The sequence below is a fragment of the Electrophorus electricus genome, chromosome 2 (assembly GCF_041902795.1).
Source record: "Electrophorus electricus isolate QZ-2024a chromosome 2, ASM4190279v1, whole genome shotgun sequence".
Lineage (NCBI taxonomy): Eukaryota > Metazoa > Chordata > Actinopteri > Gymnotiformes > Gymnotidae > Electrophorus > Electrophorus electricus.
In genome coordinates this window covers 17,982,236-17,989,432 of record NC_137498.1, presented here as the reverse complement: position 1 = coordinate 17,989,432, position 7,197 = coordinate 17,982,236, and the positions used below count along the sequence as shown (strand labels likewise).

At 43.5% G+C, this 7,197-nt stretch overlaps 1 long non-coding RNA gene across 1 annotated transcript; it reads right to left on the bottom strand.

Moving 5' to 3' along the window:
* Nucleotides 1–3,368: 3,368 nt before the first annotated feature.
* On the bottom strand, nt 3,369–6,025 carry LOC113579892 (uncharacterized). Its single transcript, XR_003410923.3, has 3 exons — nt 5,678–6,025; nt 4,989–5,067; nt 3,369–4,711 (listed from the first exon to the last, which is right to left on the bottom strand). It is a non-coding gene; the product is annotated as an uncharacterized LOC113579892 (long non-coding RNA).
* Between the last annotated feature and the right edge of the window lie 1,172 nt (nt 6,026–7,197).

Below are 7,197 nucleotides of genomic sequence, written 5' to 3'. Positions count from 1 at the left end.
TCAAGCAGCCAGACTCCTCATTATGGGCACTTTCTTTGACTGGCTGCTCAGGCGTCAGCTGTCACAGTTCATCAGCTCGTGCCAGGTTAAGGGCAAAAACAAACAGCTGCCGCCTCTCCCTCGGCGGGGAACAGCGCCGGTAAACACCCAATAATAGTCAGTTACCCTCCTTCTCCACAGTGAGGCTCAGCAACTCACAAACTAGCCAAATATCTCCAGTCTGTATTGTTATGCGAGAAGGGGTGCTGTCCTGGCTGCAGGCTAGAGACTGTGGTCTACAGAGGGCACAAGATGGTGGAGTGGCAACATAGCGGGACAGATAGTATGAGCAGCAGTATCAAGAGAATTAGTACTACTGCAGCTATGTTTTACCTGCCATGCATCAGCTTCTGTTAGCAAAAAAGAAACCCACACTGGTTTAACCCTGTAGGGCCTAATACGTAAAATGACAAATTGACTTTAGTTCAACTGGGTTTTTTTTTTTTGTCAAAAAAATTCAGGGGAAAAAAAGAATGTCCATGTGGCCACTTTTATGCCTATGTCTAAAAGGGTTGGCGTTCTTACTTTTTTACCTCCAACTTAGTCAACCCTACGTGTTACGTTCTAGTTTGAGAGCATGTGAATAAGTGTTGGACAGACTGGGACAGGTCTATGGTGGGTGCAGGACTGGGACAGGTCTATGGTGGGTGCAAGACTGGGACATGACTATGGTGGGTGCAGGACTGGGACATGACTATGGTGGGTGCAGGACTGGGACATGACTATGGTGGGTGCAGGACTGGGACAGGTCTTTGGTGGGTGCAGGACTGGGACAGGTCTATGGTGGGTGCAAGACTGGGACAGGTCTATGGTGGGTGCAAGACTGGGACATGACTATGGTGGGTGCAGGACTGGGACATGACTATGGTGGGTGCAGGACTGGGACATGACTATGGTGGGTGCAGGACTGGGACAGGTCTTTGGTGGGTGCAGGACTGGGACAGGTCTATGGTGGGTGCAAGACTGGGACAGGTCTATGGTGGGTGCAAGACTGGGACATGACTATGGTGGGTGCAGGACTGGGACATGACTATGGTGGGTGCAGGACTGGGACATGACTATGGTGGGTGCAGGACTGGGACATGACTATGGTGGGTGCAGGACTGGGACATGACTATGGTGGGTGCAGGACTGGGACATGACTATGGTGGGTGCAGGACTGGGACAGGTCTTTGGTGGGTGCAGGACTAGGACAGGTCTTTGGTGGGTGCTGAACTGGGACATGACTATGGTAGGTATCTTCACATCTGACTCTGCACCATATAAAATTACCACATTGAAGGTTATTTAGTTAGAGATTGATACCTGAAGTCATATTACTTAGTCAGACAACCTTTTTGGTCAATATTTTGTCCTGCCTCTGAGAAACAGCATGAAAACATTTTTGGCACAACGTGTGGAGTAGTTGGCTGAGCGACAGAGGAGTCTGTTGGCTTGAGCCTCACATGATATAACCTGGCTTGGTTGATATCTGGTGCCATTCCCACCCATCATCCTACATCATCCTTCTTCATCTTCCCACAATAGAACAGTAGCCAGGTCATTCCTGCCTCCCGATGGTGGGTCTGGAATGCTGGACTCCAATCCGGCACTTAGCCATAATCGAGCCATAGCTAACAAGGGTGGCCCCAGTCCCGCCAAGTCCCCCTGTAGCTTCGACACCTGACCCAGCAGCACTGAAAGGAAATGAGCCCCCGGCTCTGTGAAGATTTCCTCGGCTGGGTCCTGCACACCGGACAGACGGCTTCCCCTAAGACTTGTCCGTTTTTTTTTTTTCCCCCCTTCTCCTTCTTTCTTCTTTTTTCGATGGTTCCTTTTTATCACCCCCCTCTCTCCCTCTGCAAAGGGCAGAGAAGATGGCCAGAGGAGTAATCACAAATAACAAGAGTGCCCTTGATCCGTGTCGGGCTGGCACAGAGGAGGACACGCTGCTCAAACGGCACAAATGGCAGCAAATCAAGCAGGCTTGCCAGAAGGAGCCCTCCGTGCCCGGGCCTCTCGGACTTTGAGGTCCGGGCTTTGACGCCACAATAACGAGTGCAGCAGAAAGGCACTAAGGAGCCGCACTAACATCCGGACCCTTCTGGTCTACTCCCCCTATTTTCTAGCAGCTTCCATACTTTTATGGACACCAGTGCCATTACAACCAGTATGTTTCTGCTTATTTTTTGTTATCATTGACAACATTCATGCCTGATAAGGTAGCTCTACTTAACAATCATGGACATTGGAAGTAATCATACATTTTGAAACGTTTCTGAGGACAACCTGGAATACTTCAGGACTGCAGATTTGAAACAGGTCCATATTCACTTCTCTCCATAGCTTTCTGCAGTTATAGTGAGTCATTTGTCTCAGATGAGGTGCAATAACCCCCTCCACCCCCTCCCAAAAAAAGAAAAGAAAGAAAACGGACAACCTCAAGGCTCTGGATAAAGTGAGTGTTTACAGTGCTGAATCCCCGAGGAAGGTTTTATAGGACTAAGCTATTGCTATGCTCACCATCCGCTCAGCATAAATCACCTTTAAAAATGATCGATTTTCTTTGAAATGAGATATAGAGCTGCATAATAAATGCAGCTCAACAAAGGAGGAATACTTGTGTGTTAGAAAGTGCAGGGTCTCCCAGCCAGTGCAGGTCAGCAAGCCTGGTTCCTCTCCCAGCCTGATGACAGCGATTAACTGACCCCCAGTGCTCATTACCAGACATTCCAGCCTTCCACTTCAATTATGAGTTGTATGGTCCCAGACTGTCCACTCATCTCAACACTATAAGTACATTTACACAACCTGTATAATTAATTGAATGAATGAACTCAATTCTTATATACACATTTGATCTATATTTGTGTATGTAATGCAGTGAAAAACTGAAAAAGTAACAATAGTTTTGAGTGACCCTAAAACAATTAAATCAGCAATGTAATCAGGGTACAATATATTAATGCATATCGGTGTATGAGACACACATGGGGCAGTCATGAATATTGAATTTGCTCAGCAGGAAAATACTGTTTTCATTTAAACATAAGCAAGGTTTCCAAATAAGAGCCGTCTCTGTGAGACAGGCAGTTTGAGTCAGTGATTCTTGGTTGATACCAGAATTAGATCAGATAGCTGTTATGAAATAATATAGCAGGAAATTCAACTACATGTGAATACAGCTTTAGTTCATACAGACAAGCTAGTCAAGATTTGCACCGCCACCGACCCCACTGATATCAAGACACCAGGCTTAGCTTGAGCTGCCAAGCAAGACCAAGGTTGATACCAACACAAAGACTGAAATGAAAATTAAATGAAAATAGCACAATAGCATAATTAAGTTTATTGGTGATGTTTTTACTTAATGTCTTTGAAAACATGCTTGATTAAAACCAAGCCGATATCTAAACTGATGCAAGATTATTTTTAAACTTAAGATCTTAGTCTGAAGTCCAATTGCAAAAGACCAGTGCTCTAAATAAACCAACATCAAGATACCGAACATGATATAGGGTGCAGTAATACATATATAATGGAAATGCAAGACAAGAATACAACTGTTGCACAACATCACAATACAACACACTGCTTCAGGCATGAGGAAAACTGTGTGGGTGAAGCTTGTCTTTTTCCTCTTTCCTTTTTTGTGATTTCCTGCAGGGGAGTTTCTGAAAGACATCGGCGAGATTGCCTGGTTTGGTGAGGTCAGCCGGGATACTCCCAAGGCAATTTTATCTCTCAACATACAGAATCTCAACAATTAGCAGTTTGCCAATTTGCACTTAACGGTTTTTTTTTTTTTTGGAATTCCTGATAGCCTTTAAAAGGGAGATTTATGTTTACTTTGAAAACCTTAAAATCCAGATTGCACTTGACCTAGTAGATGTGTGGATTGTTTAGGGCACTGTACCACTTCCACGGAGCTGTGAGAGTGAAATTCAGTTGTCCACACTAAACAAAGGTTGCTTGGAGATCAGATGAGTTCAGCCATGGATACTGAGTTACAAATGGTTTTAGAGATGGTATCCTGGGTTGTGCAGTAGTTTGGCCATCTGCAGGTAGTTGCTTAACACTGGTGGTCAGACATGCGCGAGTAGTATCTTTACACCGGCAGTTAGACAGCTGTAGTGGTATCTTAACCCTGGTGGTCGGACATCTATGGGTAGTAGCTTAATACTGGTGGTCACATTCATATTTGTAAGAGAATTTGCTCAGTTTATCAAGAAGGGAGTCATTAGTATGAATTTTCTGTTGTTACTAATGTGGTATTTTGGGAAGTTAAAAATACAAGTGCAGCACAACTTATCATTTTGTAAAGTTCTACTCTATATTTTAATTAGATTGCCATATTAAAGGTTTAGACATCCACAAAACAGGCCCTGGAGGATAAATGTGTTGATATTTTCATATTCATCATTCAGTTGGTTAATGATGAGCGTGCGCCTGACTCTTCAGATAAAAGCCAAAGAGCCAAAAAAAGCTGGCGACGCGGAAGCCACAAAGAAAGGGAAAGGTCAATCCTTTCACTCGCCTCTGTCCTCTTTAAGCTCCGTCAGACAAATTATCAGAGGAAAGAGACAACGGATGTCTTATCGCAGGCATCTGTGTGGTCTATGCGAGGGGCTGATTCGACGCCATGAGACCCCTAGCGCGCTCCCTTGACATTCGCCAGTTATCGTCTCCCAGCCTGTGCAGAACGAAGCGGAAAGGTCGGTCTCAGCGGGTCGCCATGCTGAGTAGTCAGTCTGCACGCCACTACAGAGCAGCTCAGTCACCCGTCAGCTCAAAGAGGACGGCGCAGAGAAGACCTTAACTTGAAGGATGTAATGTGAACAACTTCATATCGCTTGCAATATACATTTGTACGTTATGATCATTATACATATTTGAATGCATGGGTTGGTTAGACACTAGCTGTAGGCCCAGTATGTTATAGCCACATGATAAAATACAAGTGAACTCACCTCCTAAAGACCTTATTTACTGCCCCTGTTCTAGGAGAACATTTTTCATCCGCGTACATTATGTGCTATGTTCCTGAACCTAAGCCAAAAATAAATAAATAAATAAATAAATAAACGTGTTGCAAATTGCAGTAGCATCAAGCCTGTTGAAAATATTCCTTCATAGCTCAAAACGTATTCAGCCTGGGCATTTCGGTTGCCACGTGATGTGATGTGCTGGTACCAGTGAGAAGCTTTTATATAAAATAGGGGCACACCTAAGAGCCTTGTTCGACAGGCCTAGCAATTCCTCACAGGACTATTTATGGGTGTTCACTGCAATTGGAGTGCAGCAGACTTATACTAATTAGTTTGTTGGGCGTTCATTTTTCAATTGATTTATTTTGTCTGTCATATAAATCCGGAGCAAATGAATGGAGCATTTAGAAAGTTAAAATGATTTAACAAAACGCCAGGCCCCCGATGTGTTTGCTTATCTTGGTGCAGCGGAGGGAATTGCTCCACTTGGCCGCGTAAAATGATCGCGCGGAACAGTTGCGAACACCAGTGTTTACTCATTCGCACCTTCCCCATTGCCTGACTCCAGTTAAACAGCGCTAGTCTTATCCGGGACGTGGATATTCCTAACATGAACTTAAGAGTTCGTGGCAGCTAAAAAAACAAACAAACGAAAGACAAATGTTTGTCACCTGCGAGAGTGTTATATGCCATCAATTTCGGAACGAAATAAAAGCAAAGGATTATCTCCCTTTCAGAATAGTGCTGATACTGGCATAATTATATTAATAAATGTATTCTAATTGTACAAGCAATGCATATATGCCTGAGATGCACCCTGCTCGTTTTGGCCAAACACTTCATCATGGTGAAGGTAACGGAACACTTGCTCCCAGTGGAAATTCAGCAGGTCATTGTAACGACGACAGGACACCAGCACCACCATGTGGTGGGAGGGCAAATTGCGGAAAGCTTTAAAAACATTTAAAAATAATTTGTGATTTATTACCCACTGAGATATGCCATTTTATGCATGTGCTGGCACGAATGCGTGCATTTTAAACGCGTGTAGTTTTGGCAAGTGAGAAACGGTTTTGCGCTCTCAACATGCAAGCTCGACGCACAATACGTTCAGACGAATATATTTTGACAAAAGCTACTGGGTTTAATACGAGTGTATAGTCAGTGAATACACTGGGTGAGGGCATTCTTGATAGAGATAACCTAGCATGGAAAACTAAACAGACATCGGCAGGCGCAGGAAAGCGGGTCCCTCGCCATATGCCCGTCTGTTACAGCACCTCTCACACGGCCGTGGAAGAACATTATAATGAGTATTTCAGTTCAGTCATTAGATCAAATTATTGCGGTGGGATTTTAACGGTACCTGCCTGCACACTGCTCAATCTAAAACAGTTATTAACATTATAAGTCCTGTTGCTTGGAGGTTTATTAGATTTTTAAATGAAAGATTTTTAATTAGCTCTGCTCTGTTTGAGCTAAGAGACATCAAAAAAAAAAAAAAAAAACCGCTAGAACAAATCACATGAAAATGGCCATTAGTAAGTATACATGCAGATCACGGTGCAGCACAGTCCGTGAAATAGTCTATAAACGTCGTCGTGCAAAAGGTATGATGTCATCGGTTCCTTATGGGACTACACTGTGACCACAGGGAGCTGCAGCCATGTCTGAATATGAACAACTGTCGTTTGAGTTTTTCCAGCAGTGGTGATTAATAGGGATCATATTCAGCTGTCACCAAATGATGGTTGAAATTCTGAGTTTATTTTTAGAATACTGAAGTCATGTGTTAGGTTGCTCGGCAAACACAATTTGTTGATCATTTTCCCATCACCCCAGGGTTGCTGTGCACAAGGTCACAAAATTTCCAACCAAATGCAATAAATCATATAAAAGAATAAGCATACTGGATCGACATTGCTTGCAAATGGATTGCCAAGACTCAAGTAAAGCATCTCAAGCAATGATAGAATAAAAAGGTATCTAATTAGTGTATACAAACACACAAGCCCATTTGTTCAAAAATGTTGCATGCAGTGAACCAAACGCTGGCTATGGAAAAGAGGCTACAACTCAAGCAGATTTTAAAACATTCTGAATGCACATTTCTACACATTTAAAATGTTTGCATAAGTGGTTAATCCTACATCTTTTGAATGGGCGCAACAGTGAGTTATAATATTTATGT